The sequence below is a fragment of the Protopterus annectens genome, chromosome 10.part0 (assembly GCF_019279795.1).
Source record: "Protopterus annectens isolate FY-2018-M chromosome 10.part0, PAN1.0, whole genome shotgun sequence".
In the NCBI taxonomy this organism is placed as follows: domain Eukaryota; kingdom Metazoa; phylum Chordata; order Ceratodontiformes; family Protopteridae; genus Protopterus; species Protopterus annectens.
In genome coordinates this window covers 668,999,500-669,024,807 of record NC_056744.1, presented here as the reverse complement: position 1 = coordinate 669,024,807, position 25,308 = coordinate 668,999,500, and positions in this window count along the sequence as shown.

The following is a 25,308-nucleotide window of genomic DNA, read 5'->3' as shown; positions in this document are numbered from 1 at the left end:
TGGTATGTATCAGTTCTAAAACCATGAACTTAAATTTATGTAAGTATCATTATAAATCACATGTTTGGCTAGGGCAATGGTCTCATTCTCTTTGCTTATGGCATATAGATGTTCCCTAATTCTCTCTCTTAATGTTCTATTCGTTTTACCAACATAATACATATTGCATTTCTGACAAACACCTAAATAAACAACATTTCTGGAAGCACAACTAGCATAGAAATCAAACTCATAACATACTTGTGTGTCAGGATGTATAAAAGTATTTCTATTATATATATATATATATTGACACTGGTTACAATTGTAACAAGGAAAAGTTCCTTTTTTTACAGAAAGTATTCTAGTCTGTTTGTGCTCATAACATAATAGTCTCTTCAAGGACCTAGTGTTCTTATAACTGAAGCTCGGATGTTGACCTACTATCTTACTAATCTCTTGATCTAAAGTCAAAATTCCCCAGTTCTTTCTAATAACATCTGTTATCATCCTATTACAGTTAGTATAAGGGATATTAACTCTTTGTCCAATCTTGTTATTTCTTTTCTGATGAACTACCATATTATTATTCTGTTGTTCAGCACCTTTTATATATGGACGTCCTTTACTTGTTCAATCGACATAATTTAGATTCTCTAAATCTTTTTTATTATAACCCCTGTCTGATAAATCCTTTTCTGTGTCTAATAAGGCTTTTTCAAAAAATTCCTGTTTACTAGTTAACCTTGAGCATCTCAATGACTGGTTCTTTACCACATTTTTATATATATGTGGGGGATGCATACTGGTTCTATGTAAGAAGGCATTTCTTCGACAGGGTTTCCTATAGATAGATGTATGTATCTTATCTCTATCTTTTGAAATCAACACATCTAGAAACTCTATAGAATCTTTTGAGCAGTTACTAGTTAATGTTAAAAAGCTAGTGGTGCCATTTATATAGGTAATAAAATCATTAAATGATTCATAGTCTCCTCCCCAAATCAAAAAGAGGTCATCCACAAATCTCTTATAAAGTCTAATATATTTAGAAAAACCAGTATGTTGTAGAATGTATGTATGTTCCCAGTAAGCAAGTACTAAATTTGCATATGAGTTGGCGCACGGGGTACCCATTGCCACTCCTGTTGTTTGCAAAAAATACTTATCAGCAAATATGAAAACATTATTATTCAAAATTATTTCCAATAACATTATAATCTTAATTACCTCATCCCTTGTTATATCTTTCTGAATTAGGTACAACCTTAAATATTCTAGACCTACATCATTGGGTCTACATGTAAATAGGGACTTTACATCCAGGGTTACTATATAATCTGTTTCTATCAAGAGCCCATTATTATTTAATGTAGTTAGTGCTTCTAAAAACTGTTACGTGTCCCTAAGAATAGATGTAGTTGTTTGTACAATAGATTTTAGCTGTTTCTCTATATAGATGGAGATGCTCTCAGTTAACCATCCCTTGCCTGAGACTATAGGTCTCAGAGGTGGTTTTTGTAGGTTCTTATGAATCTTTGGTAAACCTCTAAACATAGGAACTAGTGGTTTCTCAATAAGAAAGTATTTGTAAAGATCATTATCTATAACAGAGCACATTAGCATATCATATAAATCTACGTATACATTCTTAATTAAAACATTCAATTCCATAGGAGTTAGGCACTTATAGGTAGTCTGTTCAGACAACGTCAGTTCTTTCTTTCTCATAAAAGTCCTTATCTAATATCACAGTGGCAGCTCCCTTATCCGCAGGCCTAATCACAATATTTACATTATCCTGTAATTCATTTAAAGCTTGTCTTTCTTCACTAGTTAAATTAAAAAATTGCGTTTTTGGCTTACAAGATCTATCATTAAACAGTGCTAATAAGTCCACAGTACATGCTTTTTCAAAACATTCTAAATAACTGTGTAGTGGAGGTATAAAAGTTGATGGTTTAGAAAATACACCGACATTGTTATTCATTAAACCTTGATCATCATTATTGTATAGTAAGCCTAATGCTACATTTCTAGTAAAGCACTTGAGGTCAATTATAATATTAGTTACATCAACAGACTGTGAAGGAATAAAAGATAATCCTTTATTCAAAACAGTTACCTCCATTGACGTTAAAGTATGTTTCGATAAGTTCACTATTAAGTCCTTTGTGCTGGCTTCAGAATTTTCTTCTGGAATTCGTATGGCTCCTCGGATGTCTTCCTCTTGTGCCCCTTGTAAGTCGCACTCCATTCTTGTCTGTTCATAGGTTTGAACGAAAGGGGAAAATGGAGCTCTTCATGTAATTCCTCTATGGTATCTATTGCTGTCATTGTTGTTAGCATCATTTTAGGGCGAACGACCGGTTGAGGATTGTCTTTGAATGAAGAGACAGGCTCTGGATTGTCCTTGAATATAGCAACAGGCTCCGTGTGTATCTCCACCACTACCTCTTTCTCGTTTTGCACTCTATTAGCCGGAAATTATGTAATAGAACTGGTAGTGGTGGTAGGAACAGTAACTCGATCGTACTGTGTTACTGCTTTCTCAGTGTAAGAGGGAGTTTCAGTATTTCTGGTCCTGATGGACTCCTTCGGCCAGGAGAAGACGTTCCCCTTGGTGAAATCTAGACAGTCCCTTTCTAATTTCCTTTTTTTAGCTAAGAGTAGTCTATTATCATGTATAGATAATGTGGTCGATAGTTCACTAAAAAACCCTCTGTCTGTATGTTGTTAAGGGATTTAACCAAAAGTTGATTTAATGTATCTGCTTCGCTTTTCAGTTCAGATTCTATGGTAGTATATTGTTCTATTAAAAGTTCAATATATTTAAAGCTGGTTTCCAAATTAATTTTTTGCCATTTCGACAATAATTCAGGGTATGTGGATCCGAATGTAGGCATTTTCAGTATGTGTAGTCCTCTGGGGACAATTCTAAATGCTAGACATGCTTCCATATGTTTCCTTTGCCATTCCGCATTCTTGATTTTCACTAATACATCTTCCAGTATCCTCATTGTTTGTAAAATATTTACATTTAGTGATTGTCCTTTTTTGTTGGTTTCTGCTTTAGCCAAGTCATTATAGGATAACCTTAGCAGTGGATTACCTTCATTTTGTAGTAGTTGTTCCAAACTATTAATGTTCATCATATTGCATCTAGATTCACTCATGTAGGTTCCAGTTACTTCTGTCATGTCCCCTCAGTATAAAAACACAAAGTACAAAGATAAATCTTGAAATAAAATGTATACTTAAGGGGTGAAGTGCCTCCAAAACAAAGTTATAAGTCCAATAGAAAAAAGAGATTAGAAGCACACCACGACAATCGAAGCCAACTTAAAAAGCTGATGTATCCTTTATTTGTAGAAAGTAAGCGCTTTCACGCTTCACAGGGCGCTTCTTCAGACTTTAATGAAAATAAAAAGTAAAAAACTCCCTTATATCTCTACTTAACTCTTTCTTAAGCCAATGAAATCTCTGAATGTTAATTAGCTAATTAATTCTAATTAATTCTAATTTACAGCATTTAATTTCCTTGTCTTTAGAGAGATCTTTATAAAGACAGTTGTTGACTGATAGAATTGTCTAATAAAACTGGCAGTCTACTGTGAGTTTCTAAAAATAATAATAAAATATTAATAAAATATATTCATACACATGATGTACCTATATGAAACAGACATATATAAAAAATTCATATAGAAACATAAAAATATAAAAATACATAAACATATAAATATGAAAATGTAAAAAATACATACATATACATATCCATATCTGTATACTTATATGTGACTCAATCTATACCTCGATATTATGTATAAATATATAAGTGTGTGAAAGTATATATATATATATATATATATATATATATATATATATATATATATATATGTGAATAAGTATGTATAAAAATATATATAAAAAAAATATATATGATACATAAAAAATACATATATATGTATATATATATATATATAAGTATATATGAATATATATGTGGACGTGAGAAGTAAATTTAATATATGATGAAAATTTGTGTGAATGTAAATATAAAAGTGAATGTAAAAATGTATATAAAAATGTATATAAAAGTATGTATATGCTTATATATGTATGTGAGAATCGCATGAATGTGTATGTGAAAGTATGTGGTGAAAATCAGTATGAATTAAGTGCAATGTGTATACTTAAATGAGAGAAACTAGTGTATGCAAGTGAAGAACTGTATGGAAAGAGCAGTGTTGTTAATGTCTCAATGGTCTATCTTTCAAAAAGGGTTTTAAAGAAACTCTATCATTGAGACCATGTCTAATATCAGCTTGTAGTCTGATTATCCATTTGTTCTCTTCTTTTTCAGTAAAGTTACTTGTGTTTCCTAGCCTTATGGTGGTATGTATCAGTTCTAAAACCATGAACTTAAATTTATGTGTGGTATCATTATAAATCACATGTTTGGCTAGGGCATTGGTCTCATTCTCTTTGCTTATGGCATATAGATGTTCCCTAATTCTCTCTCTTATTCTAATTATTCTAATTCTCTCTTAATGTTCTATTCGTTTTACCAACATAATACATATTGCATTTCTGTCAAACACCTAAATAAACAACATTTCAGGAAGAACAACTAGCATAGAAATCAAACTCATAACATAAACAGAGAAATGATTGGTGACAAAGCCACACAATCATTAAATAAATGCAGAAATGTGTTTTTATTTTGTCCTTCTGAAAAGTGGAATTTCATGCTAATTACAGCATTAACAACATTCCTGCAATACTAAAACCCAGATGCAAGCACTGGAAACACATGTAGATAGCAATCTGAACTAAGACCACCAGGTATCCACACTTGTATTAAAAGGCTATGTTTTGCACATTATAAGTCACACCATCATATTCAGATCTTAGGATTGCATGACAACACTGTACTTGAACCATATAAGAAGACTAATTGAGTATAATGATCTTTTCTGCATGTAGCTCACCAGACATATGGTGCAGCTGGAGAGACCATAGGTGTTTCTCACCAAGAAAACACAGGTCCTACAAACCATGCCCTGATGTGTGTGTGTGGATAGACTGAAAGACATGTCACTGTAACCTGTATCCTATAGGATGAGGTTACTTCTGTCAGGCCTCCAAGCCAGTCTCTCACCCTGCCATGGTAGGAATAGTGCATATCCACAAATCAGATATAGCTGATGACATCAGCACTGTCTGTTGAGGAGAATGTAGTAATAACAGTGTCCCACATGCTGGTGTAGAAGGCTGTCTCTAATGTCAAGCAACAGCACAAAGACATGCACAAACACCCAGTTGACTGTAAGGAGAATAGAACCACTACCCAACTAGGTGCACAGACTTTAGACCTCTGCACTTCAGGCAGGCACCACAGCTCAAGTATGACTTAAAGTGTCTCAGACAGCACTTTATAGCTGATGACATCAGCAGTGTCTGTTGAGGAGAATATGGCATTAACAGTGTCCCACATGCTAGTGTAAAAGGCTCTCTGTAATGTCAAGCAAGAGCAGAAACACAGAAACACTCACACACACACACACACACACACACACACACACACACACACACACACACACACACACACACACACACACACACACACACACACACACACTCACAGGTAAGTGCAGTGAGAACAGAACCCCTGCCTATTTAAGGTACACAGACTACAGAACTCAGTACTTTATACAAGTGTCACAGCACAAGTTTGACATGCTGTAGAGAAGATGTTGGGAGGCCTGCATGAAATGGATGTGTAGGCATATGCAAGTATCACAACAGGATCAATCCATGGGATTGGAGCAGCAGCTGTAGGATACACACTTCTGCTCCTCTGTCTAGACACACACATAGCTGACAGTAGTGAGAACAGAACCCTTACCTATCTAAGGTACACAGACTACAGAACTCAGAACTTTACACAATCACCACAGCAAAAGTCTGACTTGTACAAGACTGCAGGTCAACTTATAGTGGATGACATCAGCATGGCATGTTGGAGAGAAGATGTTGAGAGGCCTGCATAGGTTCATAGTTTCATAGGTTCATCGGAGGTTACTTGCCTAATGGCCCTAGGACATTTACAAGCCTAGCTGTGTAAAAACACAAGTACCCTTATTGAGCATAGTTAGATGGTCATTGTTAGCAGAGTGATTTTGTGATCAGCACTAACTCGCCCTGCCCATGAGGGACATAGGTGCCACCCTAGGGGTGAATTTATAATCACCCATCCAGTTGTCAAAGTTGCACTTCAGTAGGGTCATTGAGGAACACTGCTTTACATGCCATGGGAGCCTATTACAGAGGAATGTCAATTGCTTGGAGATATATATAGCATGTTCTGTTTATGTCACAGGCTAGGTTGAGATCCCTGGAGCAAGTTATTCTTATCTCATTTGATTTGCAGATTTCTAGCATTTCCAGTAGGGCAGGGTCTGAGACTGCTCTGTAGGCCAGGCATAGGTCACCTCTCTGCAGCCTGCATAATACTGAGTACAGTGACAGGTCTTTTAGTCTTCCATGTATGTCATGTTTTTGGGGCCATAGAGTCTCCTGGTCCCAAGCCTCTGTGTTTTCTCCAGTTGCTGCAGGTGTTTGGTGAGGTACAGACAGAAGGGAGCATTGTACTCAATTAGTGGTCTGATAAAGAGTAGAGTACAGCAGAGCTATGGCCTCCCTGGTCATGGATGTGATGGCCTTGTTTATGAGGTGTGCAGTATACAATGTATGTCTCACCACGATGGACACATAGTGATTGAAGTGTAGATTGCTATCAACATGTGTTCACAAGTGTGTTTGGCCTTAGACGGGTGCCATATATATCATAATTAGAATGGGTACTTCATTGCCAAAGGAGACACTGAGGCATTTTTTGCTTTAAGGTTCAGTCTATGAGTTTGGCACCAGTCATTTGCCTGTGTCAGTTTCTTTTGTAATATGTTAACATCTTTGGGGGACTCTATATGACTGTGTCCAGTTGACAGCCATCTGTAAACTTGGTAAGCCAAAGGCCATCTACCTTTGCCTCGGCTTCAGAGAAATAGTTTCCAAACAGTGGAGGGCCCAGCACAGATCCTTATGGTTGTCCACTGGTAAGTGGTCTAGTGGTGGAGATGTATTTCCCAACTTTGACAGTGTGTTCTGTTGGTAAGCCAGTTGGCTATCCATCAAGTAATCAATGGGTTAATTCCCAGATGGAAGATTTTCTCTGTGATACATGAGTGGGGGATAGTGTCAAAAGCCTTGACTAACTCATCATAGGCAGTATGTCCCATTATCCCTCATCCAGGTCTTTGGGGTCAGTATCAGATAAGTTCACTAGGTTTAATATGGAAGATCTATCCTTGACAAAACCAAAATGGGTGAGGTCAAGTGTGTTGATGGTCAACTATGTCCCTTTGGATAAGGTCCATGCTGATTCCTTCCCTAGCCTTGCAGATAAAGCTTTTTAGGCTTATGGGTCAATAGTTCTAGTTCTGCATGTTAGCAGATTGATGTGCATTGCATATCACACATTTGATATTAATTTCTGTAGCATAAGTAAAATATCTGTGAAAAATGTTCTGCGACACCAGAGTTGCAGTGTTTGGGGGGAGGCAACATATGGCTGTATTGTACATATGTGACATATTGTTAGATAGGGCCTTTAGATTCTTATGTTTCCACATATAATTTCATGTTGTAGACAAGAAGTGGACAGTAAATACCAGTAATACCTAATAATATTTACTTTTTCAAAACACAGCAAGCAGCAGGCTTGCATGATGGCTGGCAAAGTGCTTGCAGATGGGAGATATACATTTCCAATACTTTCCATGTTTTTGGCACATAGTTAAGCAGTGCACAAGTGCAAGCCACATAGAAGAAAGTCTGGGAGTTGGTACTGACTCTATGAAACACATCAACTGCTTAACTGACTCAGTGCAGAAGGTGTACATGCATTGACATAATTCTTTTTGAGCCCAGATGATACTGGGTTTGAATCCAGGTGTATCTAATACTTTTAAATAGTTTTAAATAAACATTAATAATGCAATGACATAAATTCTTTATACTACATGTGTTGCTGTGTGTTGGCATAGTTCAGTGAGGTTAAGCAGCATTGTGTGTTGGTAATCATAGCATTTCGCCACTCCTCATCATCGCTATGCATTGGTCCACAATGCCCATCTCGGTGCAAACAAAGAGACCAAAAAGTGAAGGGATCCATTGCTTTTTCTGCTACTTATGTGAGTTGTGATTGATTCTATTTTTTGACCAGATTAAAGGTGTTAAAATGGAGTAGAAAGGAAGGTGGTGAAATGGGGAGCAAGCAGGGGGAAGAAGAATGAGAAAGCAGTACAGGAATAAGCAGGAAGGAGGTAGGAAAGAACCATAGCTATCCATTTCTTTAACATTGTAAACTGAAAATATGTGCATAATATTAACTGAATTTGGACTGTCAGCTCCACAAACAGGATGACAACAATACAATCCTGTATAGCCAATTGAACCAAATCAAGTGTGTCCAGAAGTCACATATATGAAATGGAAAGCTATGTATGGGCCGATTTTTTTTTTGGACAGGTGCCCATTTTTTTTTTTAATTTCAGTAAGAGAGGAATGTTGGGTAGGGGATGTAGGTATTTCTGAATCAAGTAAGTATGGTAAACGAGAAAGGGAATGCAAACATACAGGACAAACAAGACAAGAAACAGGGATGGTGATGTTCACAAAAGTTTGGGGGACACCATGATTGGGGTGAGGGAGGGGACAATACAGACTCATGCCTGTCAAGCTTGAAGACAGTGGGAATCCCTCTTTGCTGCACAAACAGCTTTGAAGCAAGGAGCTGAAATAATTCTGCATACTACCAACTGCAATATCATCTTCAATAATATAAAACCATACAACTGTTCTTTGTACATTTATTATGTTTGTATGCAGCACACTAAATGATCACGCAGCCAGTTATGATTATTGCTCGCACATATACAGCTCTGTCTTACCTCTGGGTTGGTTGGTCATTCTTCTCTTATCTGACCAATAATCTGAGACATGCAGTCATAAGCCATTCTATATCATTGGCCTTAAAATATGTGAGGATATTAAATGGAAATATCATATTCAGTTGCCAACAAATGAATTGGAGGTTGGCTGTTCACGAACAGAACAAGTGAAGTGTGTGCTGCTTACTTACATTTCCAACCTTACATCTAACATTTTGTAAGTCTAACTTGACATGCCCAGTGGATGTACCCCTGCAGTGCTGTTGTGTTTTCCTTCTCCCAACCAGTAATCATTTGCAGTTGCAATCCATTAAAAACAAATACTAAGGAAGTGCCTGAACTATGATTACATTTGCTACACAGAGCCAAGTATTTGGGATTCAGCAATTCTAATCACACATTTGATTTGCATCTTCACTATGCTAACAGCCCTAAATCTACATCATATAAAAAGGCAGTTGTGTAACTAGGAAAACTGAAGGTGAGGAGACTTCTTTATGTGGAGAACACAGATCAGAGGCTATTACTTTGGGATATATCTGCACAGAGGATTACTGAACTTGAGAAGGTACGTTTGATTTTGTCAGCTACATACTACATATGCTGGAATGTAATTATGAAAAATCTGAAAGAAAATCTTTTAGATTTTATCTGTATGCATTAGTTAGAAGTGTGCTGATGCCATGTTCATTTTTGCCAAGGCATTTAACAGGTAAACATGATTGTTAATATCTTAAAATGGAATATTCTGTGATAAATCTGTTGACCTGTTTCATGGACAGTTCATTTGATAACATGTTTAGCATTTCAAAGATGGTTTGTTAGAAAAATGTGCCATTTGTCTGTTCTTTTGGCGGGGGCAAAGTTGCATTTCTGTTATGGCACAAACAAGGATATGTTGCTATTGTTACTGTCCTTTTTGCATCCAGCCTGTTCATATTTCATGTCTCTGGACTGTTTTATGTTTCTGCAGTGGGTAATACTGAGATGCTACCTTTTCTGCTTTATCTGGAAACAGTTATTTTGTAGTTATATGATATTTATGTGTTTTATCCTTCTGTTGTCTTTTAGGACACCTAGGACTATGCCACCCAGGTGTCTCAATCCTTAAAGACCACCCTTGACTGATGCTGAAAATCAAGTTATCGTTGATGCTTTTAGGCAAAATGATGCCTTCCAGCCTGAAAGGAGACAGGGAGATATGTCATGCATAATGCAGATTTGGTGGCAGATTGTTGATGATGTTAATGCAGTGGGTGGCCACTGCAGGACATATGAGCAGGTGTGCCATAGGGCCACTGGCATGATCACATCTGCACAGAGGAGAGCAGCTCCAGTGGGCCATGATCAGATGGGTACTGGGGGGTGCCTGCTATAGAGCCACCCTTAACACCAAATGAAGAGTACCTGTCCACTGTCAGGATCCAGACAACTCCCAGGAAAGTTCAGAACAGTATGTTTTCGACATCGGTGCAACAATTTCAGGGACAGCAAGCATATCCCAGGAAGAGCTTCTATGCAGGCTTCGACATCTCAATTGTTGAATACTGTTGTATAGTAAAATAATTCAAATCAGTATGTTACTTCTGTTTCACAAGAATTGATTTATTTGAGGGGGGGGTTAAGATTGCTATAGTTAACACCACATGTTGATTTGTTAGCTTAGGATGGATTTGTCATCCAATTTCTTGTTGAAAGTATAGTTAATGGACATAAAAAGCGGAAAAGTATTACCTTCTGTGTAACTGTTAATTGTGATGATGTTGTCCTCACCTTCTACTTCACTTCTTCCAATACCATCTGGCTTGCAGAGGATCCCCTCATCTGCAGATCGTAAGCCAAACATTCTTATGTCAGTACTGATGAGCAATTTAAATAAATATTTTAGTATATGATGTTGATTTCAGGACTGTTGTATGTATTGTTGTACTATCTAATAGTGGCAGCACTGTTATTCTGTTAGCATATATTGGAGTATAGAAGTTTTAGGTATTAATTGTTCCTGTGTTTTTGCTTATTATGACAGGTGATCGTGACAGTGGAAGTGTGGGACTTCTACCAACTGATGTCAGTGTATCAGCAAACTCTGATGATGATGGAGGCACATTCAGGGGGTGCAGAGGTTGAATCTGACACTGAGGTTGACATACAGCCATCCCCTGCAGTTCCATCGGACACAGTCAGTAGTCCTAAGCCTACCCATTCTAGTGAGTCCTTAGAAATTGCACAGGTGGAGGGTAAGGCAATTGATCTGGGAAGTGTGGTTACTGTGGCTTCAATGCCTGTTGACTCTGGTCATAGCAAAAGTGTGGGTGAGGTGCCACACATGAGGGTTGTTAGGGTTGCTCAGAAGAGGCCTGCTGTCTATCCTCCATCTGATCCAGGTGTTTCTTACTGTGCCAATCAATGTATGTTTAGGGCTGTCATGGAGGCACAGGCATGTTCCCATAGGTGCTCCAGAGAAATGCTTAGGGTTGTAGATGTGGCACAGGCTGGCATGCGAGACTGCCTCCACCTTGTTACTGATTCAATGGATAGGAAGAATGACACATTGGAAGAAGGGGTGTCTGGAATGGAATGTACAGTGTCTGTAATGGAATGTCTGCTGGGAGGGGAACGGCATCCTTGTAGGCATAAGTCAGCCACATCATCTGCATGTGGCCATGCCCAATCATGCTCTCATCATGGCAGTATTTCCACTGCTCTATCAGTAGCTGATCTATGCACACCCAAATGTGGCACATCATGGGTCATAATCCTGGGCATCCTCATGAAGGGAACTCATTCAGCAGATATCAGTCATGTTCTGGTAGCAGTAGGGCATTTGACCATGGCCGTGGACATGCCAGTGAAACTCCTGGCAGAGCCAGTTATTGGGGACAGGGATGACAATGATGAGCTGCCACCTCTACCTGTCTGACATACCAAAACTAGAGCTAGCATAGAGCTTGGCTGTGTTCATGCAGACACTCACCCACCAGTTTCACCTGGAGGATCCCTGCAGACACACAACGGTTACATGGTTCAGCCATGCAGCTTAAAACTAATTTTGTCTCACTGGGCCATTTATTAGCTTATCCAAATGTCTGCCTTCTTCTCTTTCTTACTCACACACACACACACACACACACACACACACACACACACACACACACACACACACACACACACACACACACACACTCACCGACCTTTTGTGTCAGCATAGGCTTGCTGCCCCCCCATTGCAACACCCTGTGCAGGTGGTGATAACTATGCCATAACTATGCCATATCCCTGTTTTGCATCTTTTAGATTCAGGGTTACATAGGCTTTGTGTCTGATGCTCAGGGCTTTTAGCTGACTTAGTGCTTAGTATATCTGCATTTGTGATGTTGAACTGGCAATTGTGCCTTTGACTTATATTGGGCTTAGAAAGTTAGGCAGTTGATAACATCAACATTTCCTAACTTTATTGTGAATGATCTTGTGAGGGTTGTGAAGTCTGAAACTGCAATGTGTATCATTACTTTCTAACTTCTCTATTTAATGATTTTGCAATACAAGTGTCTGGTGGTAAACTGAGGGTATGCAGTGACCATCAGTACTTTTGAGAGGTATGATGTCTGAGGCCTACTACTTAACAATGGACACATATAAGCAAAATATCTCTGCTGTCACGTTAAGGTAATTTCTGTACAAATCTCCCACACTTTATTTGCATACACTTGCAAGTAATGAAATGCAAGCATATTCCACTCATTCATATTATTAGACAATATACTCCAGGTTCAATACTTACCTTGCAAGTTCAATACTTACCTTGGAAATGCAGTAGTTGCAACAGTTTTAGTTCAGGGCTGACTGTGTGTGATGCAAACAGTACACAACCAATACATGGGTAGGTAAAGGCTGTGAGCATTGTCTGGCATCAATATTACTTTATGTGTGTGTGCATAGGAATAAGGTTTTAGACCCTTAGGTGGTGTGAGTGTGTTATGCCTTGTCTCTTAGCCATTGCAAGGGCATACTGAGCATGCCTACATCCTCTATACCCACAGCAGCTGCTGGTTCCCTCTCTGACTCTTCATCTGTCTGTGGTTGTGGTGAACTTGTCATTGGTGGTAGGATATGTGCTCCTTTCCCTTGCTGATCCTGCTGAAGCTGTTTTCTCAGGATGATGTTGTGTAGCATGGCACATACTATGAATATTTCAGCACATGTCCATGGACTATACTGCTGGAGTGCCCCATATGTATCTAGACAGCAGAATCATGACTTTGGTAGCCTAAACACATGCTCTGATATTTCTGGTTTGAGTGTGTGCCTCATTATGGCATTCTTCAGTGGGTGTATATGCATTTCTGATGGGTGTCATCAGCCATGGCTCCAGTGCATAACCTGCATCCCCCAGTAAATGACCCTGTGTAACTGTGTGATATCCCCAGTAGTGAACATCTGATACAGTTGAGAGGTGTGCCAGATATGTGAGTCGAGGTAACTGCCAGGGGTTGCCAGCACACACATTCAAGATGATTCCCTTGGCATTACACACAACCTGGGAGTTAATCGAGTGAAAGCCCTTTCTATTAATGTAGAGCCTTCTCTGTTCCCTGGGTGGTGCCCTAATTTCTATATGTATGCAATCTATGGCACCAGGTACTTCAGGGTAGTGTGTTACATGGTAGAACTCCTGCATATTTCTCTTCCAATCCTCAGGAGTAGGGGGAAAATATATGTGGTCACTGGCATGTTGGAGCATATTATTCAGGAATTGATGGAGGATCCTGGATGCTGATGCATGAGACACTCCCAGCATGCCCCCTGTTGGTCTCTAAAAGGTACCTATAGCAAAGATTCTAAGTGCTACACATACCATTGTCTCCACTGGGATGGGTTCCTCTCGGTTTGCTCTGCGTCTTAGTTGAGAGCGACAGAGGATGAAGTGCTCCTGTAGTGTGTTTCTATCCACCCTGTAGTGCTCTACAATTTCCACATCATGTAGGTTATGATAAGTTGGATGGGGTCTGAAAACTCTTTTCCTTCTTGCCTTTGGTCTATTAGCAGCAGCAACAGCACAGACTTCAGTCTTTTGCACATACATATGAATTAAACCAACAGTGGCTGGTAAAATTGTTTCTGTGTAGACTCCTTTCTGTGGCTGTATTCCAATATATTTTGGAATTCACAGGGAAAACCACCACAGAGTCTACATGGTTGTTTTATAGCTTGTTGAATAAATAGCTCCATCATCTTGGATTGGTTGATTATCATAAAATTCAGCTGCTTATGTTGTAATTAGCATTCCACAGTGTTTACCTTGTTTGCTAGGTAGTGCATACTGCTTACTGAATCCAAAATGTTGCGCTACCAATGTTTCCACCAATATAGCCTTTATTTGAAATTCACTGAAGACATCAACTGCATTAAAAGAAGAGACTGCTGCCAGTGTCCTTACTAATAAATCAGTAGTACCTAAGCATGACCAATGGCTGGTGAATTTGACCGAGGCAGCTGTGGATCAGTTGTTGGAAGAAACACATGAATAACATCATAGAGAACACAAAATAGCTAACCAAGTTAAGACCTCACACATAACAACTGGAAGCTAAGCTATATGATTTGAAAAATCATGCTAGATGCAATAATTTGGAAGTGATTGGGCTTTCTTAAACAGAGGAAGGTATGAATTCCTCAGCCTTTATTAGAACAGAGCTTAATAACTTGTTGAAATCTGAGACCCACCCCCATAACAGAACATGCACATACAGTGGCCACAAATAAATCCACTAATATTCATCCAAGGCATTTTATTTTTCTGTATTTGGATTATAACTACAGGGGAGAAAATATTACAGACTGTTAGAGCACAGCACTCCACGCTATGTCATGGTGGCCACCCTATATGCATTGTGCCAGATTATAATGCAGTCGTATTCTCTGAAAGGAAAGCTATGGTACCAATTTTGAGGAGGGGGAAGGGAATTGGGGTTTGGAGTTCACTTGTAACCTTCTGCTACTTTATTGTTGGTCAAAGGTACCTAGCGGTTTTCATTTCATTTCCCAAACAATGTGAAAGCCTTTCTATGTGACTGGCAAGTTAGTCATAAAGCTTTGTATGCTGAAGTGAGTAAAAAGCTGCCGGAGAATAAAAAGAGAGAAAGAAGTTTAATCCCCCCCACACACACACAAATCTCCATAAGGCAAGAAGGGCAAGTTGTCTTCTCTGTACTCATTTAAGCAAACTAATCAGGGGGATTTTGATATAGACTGTTCAAGCATGAGACCGGCCACCCTACTTTTGTCACTGACTTAAATGCATTAGACTTGAAGATTTTTGTGCAAGGATTTGAGGGAGACCTGGATGAAGCTGATCTTATGTCAGAAGGTATACAGGAGATAGAAGATTCATGGCACTTCATAATAAGACTTTCCAATTTAAAATATTATTGATGGCTGGCTGGATCTTAAGCTGTCCTGGTCATTATTATTATTTTTCTTGTAGAAATGGGCTGGCTTGATTAAAATGCTATGTAAAGTTGGTTAGTATATTATATTGCTTTTGCAGCTTACACTGTTTGATGATTAGGCAGCTGTCATGCTTAAAGTGTTATGCATTTTCTGCTTTGTTTAAATTTGTTTAAGACTTTTCACATATAGATGATTTGGGTTAATATTGTATTATTCGTTTTTGAGGCATCAAGTTCAACAAAAATAGATGGCAGGTAACTGTTTTTCTGTTTTGTGTGTGTACATCAGTAATATAAACCTGAGAAGTAACTCTGGATAAGAGGCAAATAATAGTTGAGAAGATCATTACAGGGGGTGGGGCATGAGCAGGAGGGTTCCTATTATATACTCAAAAAGGAGTTTCATTGAACGCCTCTTTATCAACTGTTAAATAATGAAAACTCAAAATAGCGAATGGTCATACAAGCGGTCTTTCCCTGGGAAAGAAATCGCTTGGCCACCTTTGTTACTTTGCCATATTTCCTGCTGTAGTGCGATCTCAGAGCTGGCATATTTAGTTGCGGGGGTGTGGGGGGCACAGCCCCCCATGTTGAGGGGTGTGGGTGGTGAAGCCCCCACTTTGTATTGTTCATAGTGATGTGCTTTTTTGTTTAGGGTAAGCGATGAAATTGCTTATATGCACAGTCGCTGTTTTATGTTTTTGTGGTTTACGGGTTAATGAAGAGGCATTCAATGAAACACCTCTTCGAGTATCTAATATAGACCCTTAGCAGGCGGTCTTCTTCTTATGCTTGTCTTGTCTTAGAGAAATATTGTATAAGTGTACAGTATCTTCACTGGTTATTATCAATTGAAGAGGGCTTCTTTGGTGGAGATTCTAATTTTGGATTTTGAGTATATGCTATACAGTGGGAGCTTAGTTTGACTTCAGAGGAAATGAGGAAGATGCAAAACCATTTTATTACAAATAAGATTGCTACCTTATACTCTTAATGCAAATACTGAAAGGTAAAGTTATTGGGTTTAAAAAAGGTGTCAAAATTAAAAAAGAGTAAGCTTATAGGAAATTAACTTGAAATAACTTACTTGAAATATTATAAATGCTATTTAAAGGAATTTACAGCTGTGCTTACTAAGTGCTTAGCTACTAAGATAAACCATTAATAATATGATACCCACCACATGGTTCTGGGGTTGAAGGAGGTGAGATTTGTGGTTTTTTAGGAGGGGTGAGTTGTGTGTGGTAGGTTTCATTGACTGTAGGTATTATGAAAATTTAATTATAGTCAATGAAGATTATGTCTTTTCAAGCTATTCCTTTTATGCTGAGAAGGATTCAGGATTATGATTATGGGTGATTTTAATGTTATATGTGATTCTAAAATGAATTATATCTGTAACTATCACTAGTAAAAGGGGAAGGTAAAGATATATATGTAAGGTCTAGAATTTATAATTGAAAACAGTAAAAATTTGACTTATATTATTTTTGAGTGTATATTTATTTACAGAGCTGATTACATTACCTACAGTTAGAGAGAAATAGGATAGACTATGAAAGGAGTTACTATGAGACTGAAATTGATAGATTATGTCTTTGTTGATGTTGTATTGAGAGATGGATTAAGGCCTGCCTATACATGGAAATTTGACCTATTGATTTACAAAATGTAGACAGATATGAGATCATTAGATCCTGGATTAGTCAGTTTTGACATACTGGAGGAGAATGTGAGAAGGATATGGCTGAAAAATGGTTGTCTTTTAAGACTTCTCTAGGAATTGTCAAAAAATCCATAGACCACATATATGTTTTGAAAGTTTACAATTTGGTAAGTATGAAGAACAATTAAAAAGATTAGAAAATGGTACAAAACATCATAACATCATAAGGAAGACACATCTTGCTACAGCCCAGAGAAGGGACATGATGGCTAATATGGATAATAATAAAATGAAAAACATACAAAATGGGACAGATATTTTGACAGATAAGACTAAAGACATCTAAGGTTTAAGGATCTAAAATTTCTTCAGTATTTATTTCTCAGTGTAAATGGCAACATCATGCTGGATGGGAAAACTGAAGGACACTAGAAAAATTACCTATTGTATTGAGAGTATGGCCATATGCATTTGTCTTGTGAGCCAGTCTCAAACAAGACAGGCTCCATTTTTTTTTTGTTCTGTAATTTAGATTTAAAAAGACTTTCTTCAGTGTGTAGACTGTAGAGTTTAGCCATGATTACATGTGAATTGCCATGCAATGGAACTGATGATCTGAAAGGCACTGAGTCTTTTTTTTTTGACTCCTGATTTTTTTTAGCAGAACCTTTGAGGGAATATTTTTTGCAGAGAGGAGGGTTTTTTTTTGCAGAAACCTGCCAAAGATAGATGATATTGTGCCACACTGTTTATTTCAAGTAGATATGAAGAAATATGCAAACATTCTTGTTAAAAGACTGGATAAAAAAATGTTTCATTAATAACAGAAGATTACTTTATTTTTCTTTAGGGGAGACCATACTTAAGTAGATTAAGTGAAAAGTAGATTATGGTTGACATTATCAAACGTAATATTTCAGATGCCCTACTGCTTGATATTGACACTGCTTGATATTGGATAAAATGATATTGACAAGGCATCTGATTATATTGAATAGAATCTGGCAGTTTATGACAGTTATCTGGAATAGTAAGTTAGTATATTCAGTTGTTATGGGATCATAGGAGGTTACTAGGCTAATGTCTTACAAGCCTAACCAAGTTTAACCCTTGTTTCCAAGGGTGTCTGGTTCAAGCAGACACTAAACTCAGCAGCTATTGCCCCTGTCCAAGAGGGACACAGGTGGAACCCCCAGGGTGAATTTCAGGTTACCCTTACAATTGTCACTGCATCCAATGGGGTCCAATCTAAACTGGTTTATTTGGGCACCTAACAAGGATGTCTCCTTTTCCCCTCGTTATTTGTCCTTGCTATGAATTTATGGGGATTAGGTATGCTGGGGATGTTATTGTCATATCAAAGTCATATCTTTTCTTATTTCTTGGTTGGCAGATGACTGTATGGCATGATTAGCATAACTGCAAGCTAGTTTGGAGGGAATATTAGATACATTTCAGGAACTTGCAAGCTTTTCAGGCTTATGGTTGAACCTATGTAAGACAAAACCTTTTGCTCTGATAAAATAGGAGATTGATTATGAAGGGGTTGGAAGGAGTCTCCATGTGAAGTAGTAACAAGAAATAGAATATTTGAGGATGTGGGTGGACTTGAATATGTCCTGGTTGCTTTCACTGGACCCTAAACCTCTTGTGTCTTATTTAAAGTTACTATGCCTTAGCTGGGAATAGAAGAACTTTCCTATGTTGAGTAAAGTAATTAGACATTTGCTGCAGGTAGCTACTTCCCTGATGATTAATGATTTTCAGAAAATAATTTTGAATTTTTTATGGAGGTGTAATAGACCTAGACTAAATTGGAAGTAGGCATATGCACCTATGAGATTAAGGGATTAGGACTTCCTAATTTGAATGCTTATGGAAAAGCTATTATGGGATGGCAATATCTATAACTTTGGAGGCATTATTAACCTATTTGTCTTAGAATTAAATTTCAAAATGTGATACTTTTTGATTTATTAAGTGTTTTGTTTACATATGTGGCAGTATACGCCATGTTTCTTTCAAACGAAGTTGGGAGTATGGGATGAAGTTTTTTGGAAGTGTGGATCAATAAATGCTAATTATTTACACATAATATGGTTTTGTGGTAAATCTGCTACAATGTGGGTGAAGAATATTGATGCGGTTAGATGGGCATTGAGAATTTCCTTATGGCACTCATGAAATATTCACTTTTAGCTTTTAGAAATGCCACTGAAGAGGTATAATTGGTCATCAAAAGTACGGACCTGATTGAAAATGGTCATTGCTTCATTGTCAGACTTGATGTTTAAAAGTGGAAACAGCTGTCAGAGGACTAGGCAACACTTCGTTTCATTATTTTTAACAAATATAGTCAATGAACTCACAAAGACATAAACATGAAGGAGTAGACTGATTTGTTTTTGCTTTTCATTCATGATGATGAATGATGTGTGGGTTTGAATTATTATAGATACATCTAATATCATTATGAAGTACATTAGGTACCATTGTTAATACATATGAATTGTGAATTGTATATTAGAAAGAGAATGGATAAATGTGTGGTACAATATCACAAACAGTTTTACATATATTTGTTTTAACTCCAGTGATAAACTGGTTTGCTAAAAACATTGTTTTCTTAGTATAGACTAGTATATTCTAATCTAAGTCTGACTCTCTCTAGTCTGCTGTTATTAGTTCACGCTGTTTGCAACCCAGTAAAGCCTCTCAAATAATTATTCATAAATGCTCTGATCAAGTCATACAATGTATGTACTGTATCTGTGTACTATGTATGTATTCCACCTATGTTCCATATTTCAACTGTACACCACAAATCTATTAAGTACCTTTATTTTTAAATATTTTTTTTGTTCTCTCCACTGCAACTGTTGATGTGCTGCATACCACTGTAAAACATGTCTTTTGTAATTTGTGTGTATACTGATCATGTCTAAATGTATCTGTAATTTTTCTATGTGGAGCTTTTCTCCCCGGGCCTCTGCTGAAAAAGGGCCTTTTCGGCTCAGTCAGACACCCTCGGTTAACAAATGTAAAACAAATAATAAATAAATAAATGTCACCTTCATTTGTGCCTTCATTACTACATAATGAATACATTGAATGTCTTTATGCACATTTTAAGGTTCCATTAATTTTGTTGCACATTAATTTGTGTGACAGAATGAATTCAATGGTTGTTTGTTCAGTCTTCCTGTTTATCAAATGTCTGTTTGGTTGAATGTTTGTTCTTCATATCAAATAATTGGGCTTGTTTAGTGGTAGTGTTACAGAAAGTTTTTTTTAAAGGAAAGATGTAGGATTAGATTAGGAACAGGGGCAGGGTTAAGATTTATTACTAAGGTGGTGCAGGGGGTGAAACCTCCCTGTACCACCTTAGTAATATGTTCTAACCCTAACCCTACACATTACATTAAATAAACCTTTTCCATAACACTACCAGTAATTATACTATTTAGAGGCTAGTGTTATGGAGGAGGTTTCATGCAAAGATTGCAAAAGGAAATTCTTGTTTTTTCCATTCTAGAGTATATTCAGTGTTCTGAATATTTGATAGTGTGATTTTTTGCACTATATTTTGTCGGATGTTTTACATTTGACATTGTGATCAATCACACTAGAATCTGCCTTATTATATAAGGTGAAATAAGTGTGGTCATTAGATGGATGTCCATTTCATCAAAACACCACAACCACAAATCTTCCATTTTCCCCTAAGAAGTTTTAAACTCAGAGGTGACTACATTTAGTAACAGTGTATAGAAGCAAGGGGCCCTTGTGGCAGTGATAGGAGCTGTAATTCTAGGGTTTTCATTTTTTTGCTCATAGATGTGGCTTATTGACAAACAGGAACCAATTTCACAACCTCCATACATTCTGTAGTTCTTTAATGAATTGTGTTTATCTTATTAAAGACATTAAGAAGCAGAGCAGCTGGACGTACCACCAAATGCGACTTGACAAAAGCCATGCAGTTTATTTGGTAGAATGTAACTCAGTTGAATTAAAGGTTACTTGTTTGTTTTTCTGTAAAATATGCAGATTTTAGTGACATTAGAGATGAAGGTAAAGACTGTATTGGGTTTTAAATGTATGGTTAAACGTAAGGATATGATTTAGGTAGGATTAGAGCAAGGTTTAAGTTTAAGGTTAAGGCTAGGATTAGGTTAAATTTAATGTTAGATTTAGAATCTCTTGTGCCTTTTTGTGTCACAGTGTTTAAAATGATGTCTTTAGCTGTACTTTTTTATAGTTTTATTTAATATTTTAGTGAATGAGCTGGTCTTCATTGTTTGTGCAATCGTTTGTGTGGATTCAGGGACAATGAATTAGTTGTGAAATCTATTGATTAACTGTTCCAGAGCCAAGTGAAAAGAAAATGACAGTGACCTATGTTAAAACTTCAAGCCGATTTCTAAATACCCTGAGAACAGTGATGACAACATTAGTCCTGTCAAGCCATTAGCTGAAGATATTCTGCAGCTGCTATATATATCTGCTCATTATGTGATTTATAATAAGACAGCCATATCTGTGTAATACAAAGTGCAACATAATGCATGATCTCTAGTATTTTAACAGGTATGCTTATAATTATAAAGCAGATCTTGGCAAGATTACAATCCTTGCCAGATGACCAGATATAAGCACTTTCCAAGGATGACTGCAACAAAGCAATGTCATGAAAAAGTTCACAGCATATTAATTTGCATGCATTCTATTCCAAGCTAAGTTATCTAACAGCACAGATGTCGTACAAACAGGATCCTAAGCTTTATCTCTGAGGAACTCCACATTCTGTATGAAACATTCAACTTATACTGTTTCATCTTCTTGCCCTACAATAATTTTTATGAAAAGAAATCATAATTTGATGTATTAATTGTGAATTCACATTGTGATTCCTAGCAAAAGCATGGATGTGACATGACTGGTCTTGTCTGAGTCATTGCAGGAAGTCGATAAATACAACTAATTCAGGAAGGTGCAAAGGTTTTTCTCCACAGATATTACAGAAAGGACTATCTTAATGCTTTGCTAATGATGTTCATAAAAAGGAAGATTCCTGTGCATGGTAACTCCTTGGTATTAAAATAACTTAATAACTTACTGGATTTAGATCTGATAATGAGAGCAGCTATTATTTTTTTTTAATTTCTGCTGATTCTTCTTTTATTGGCTACTTAAAGCTGAATACTGATGGACTGCCCCTTAATCCTGTATAGTCCAATGAATGATTGGTTTAAAAGCTTAAAGAACACTTGTCTCTGGGTCCAACTACCATGACTCACAGATCTTTCAGCCTGCCAGTATATCTTGTGTGAATAACTGTTCGTCTTTTCTGTACCTCTGCTCATTACTCATTTCTTGTTCTCTGATCTGCTGCTTTCATGTGTGCTCTTTGCCCTCTTAAGCATAGCAACTATCAAATAGACGGCCTGAATCTTTGTTGTTATCCTGTAGGTTGTGCCTGGTCAAAGTGTGAATTAATGTTGTGCTCACTTACCTGGCATGTACCTTACCTCATAACACTATCATATATCCTTACCTTCCACATTCTCCACTCACATGCACCCACAGATTTCCTCAAGCCAACACTTTGCTCATATTCATTTTTTACTGTTGTCTACCCACAACAAGACTTTATTACATCTCTTTTTTGTCCCCATTTTCATACAGCTCTAGCTCTACTTCACTCGTGACTGCCTCCCCCCAAGTGAAGACTTTCTTAAAATTATCCTGCAAACAACTGAGAGCAAAATGAATCACTACTGGGAGTTTTACTCTCTGAAATAGTCTTATCTCTAGGTCTACTTCACTCGTGGCTGCCCCCCTCCCTCTCAAGTGAAGAATTTCTAAAATTATTCTGCAAACAACTGAAGGCAAAAAAGGACTTACTACTGGGACTTTTACTCCCTGAAATATTCTTATGTAGGTGTATTCCCTGTTAGCTAATTTCTGCATCTAGTTCTTAGTGCTTTCACTTCATTTTATTACATTAGCTTAGTGTGCACACTTACAACCCCCCCCCCACCTTTTTCCAATCCCTGCCATAGCAACTAACTGCCACTAGCTGGCAGCAAAACACCACCAAACAACTGAATCTTAGCCCAGCTAAGCAGCTCATCTTGTAAACAGGACAGTACTCTACAGTTATTTAAATTCTCACCCAAGTCCCTTCAAACCAGTTATTTTTCCATTCACTGTGAATAAATAGTGGAACACAGTAACTGGCATAATCCCTGCCATTAAGGTACAGCACTGCTTACCTTCATTACTTAGACTGCTGATACTTTTTTTCCAGCTCTTACCTCCTAGGTAGGGCTCTGTCTGCTCCACTCCCTTACTCTACCCCTTCCCACCCACACCCTAGCTCATTTGCTTTATGCCTAACCTTATCACACCCACACCTAACCCCTATCCATCAGCCAATCACACAAACCACCCACCTCCTTTGCTGTCATATTACACACTCTACACATAGTACCTCCCCACTCTCAAAGTTGCTACAATCCATCCTAGCTATATACTATCAGGACCCCTACACATTCCACAGGGTTATCTCTATACACTCTTACCACTTCTGACAAACCAGACATGCACTCCCATCAAATAATCCTAACACTGGTACTCAGTATCACAGCCCATCTAACCTCACCCTACCTGAACAACATTACAATCCCCAGCATGTCACCCCACCTCATCCTCACTTCCAAAATTCATTAACTGCCCTTTACTCATCTCACCCTCACTCTTTAACCACACTACCTATGACCAACACCCCTACAAACTCCTCCATTATCAAAGCAAATCTGAGGTATCCATACAATGTGACTTAGCCTTCTCCAAATACTTACAAACCATACTAAACATTGCCTCTCGCCTAATACGCAGTGGTGATAGCAACCCCAACCCAGGTCCAATAACAAGTCCTACAAATCACCATAATCAGCCCAGAACCAATACTAGCCTACTTAAGAGAAAATCAGATTTTCTAATAATAAATCATAACATAAGAAGCATCCTTAACAAAACCACTATGCTCCATGCAACCATAACATTATATGTATCTGACATTATCTTCCTCACAGAAACATGGCTTAAACCAAACATTAAAAATAAAGAAGTACTTCCCCCTGGTTATAGCATACTATGAAATTACCATACAGCTAAAAGAGGAGGTAGAGTCTCTCTCCTATATCAGAACAACATGAATGTTGAAATATTTAACATAGAAATCCCTGCATTTAATAATGCAGATATCCCACTTGCTAAGGTAAGACTAAATACACAAAAACAGCTAAATATCTTAGGATCATATATCCCTCCAGAGATAACACTAAAACCCTAGAATCTCTTATCCAATGGACATCAGAAACCCTCCCCCATGAAACCAGTATACTAGGTGACTTCAATATTGATTGGACCTCACTTAAATCACCCCACCCCTCAAATCATAATAACCGTTACAGATTCTCACAGCTTATACAAACCCCTACTGGGGTAAACAAAACCTCAAAAAAAAAGAATCAGTACTAGACTGGATTCTTACCAATCACCAATCTTCCACCCATAATTTTGGTACACTACCAGACATTCTAAGCAACCACCTCCCAACCTTCTTCATAAGAGACCAAGCTAAACTCACTAGAACTAGCTCTCTTAAACACATCAGATACATTAAAAACTTCAGGACTGATTACCTTAATACAGCCTTTAAACACTCTAACTGGTCCCCTCTTTTAACACTTCCTTTAGATGAAGCCGTTGAGTATTTCAACACTATCTTCTTAGGCCTTCTCTACCAACTTGCTCCACCAAGACAAATCCACACTAAAACCATCTATGCACCATGGCTTACCAAGAGCACTAGGCAACTTATAAAACAAAGGGACAAAGCACAGGACCCTTGGTGCAAAAACAAAACTACTCCTAAAAGGCAAACATTCTTACAACTGAGAAACATTGTAAAAAAAGCAAATCAGACAAGATAAACAAAAATACTACAGTGAAATTCAAGCTAAGCATAATACCAACCCACAAATGTTCTGGGCCACTATAAACAGTATTCTCCAACCAGGTAAATCACCAACTCCTCATCCAAACATAGATACCACCTCTATAAACACAGCCACCCAATTCAATGAGTTTTTTACCAACTCTATATTAAAGCTGTCAACAGACCCAC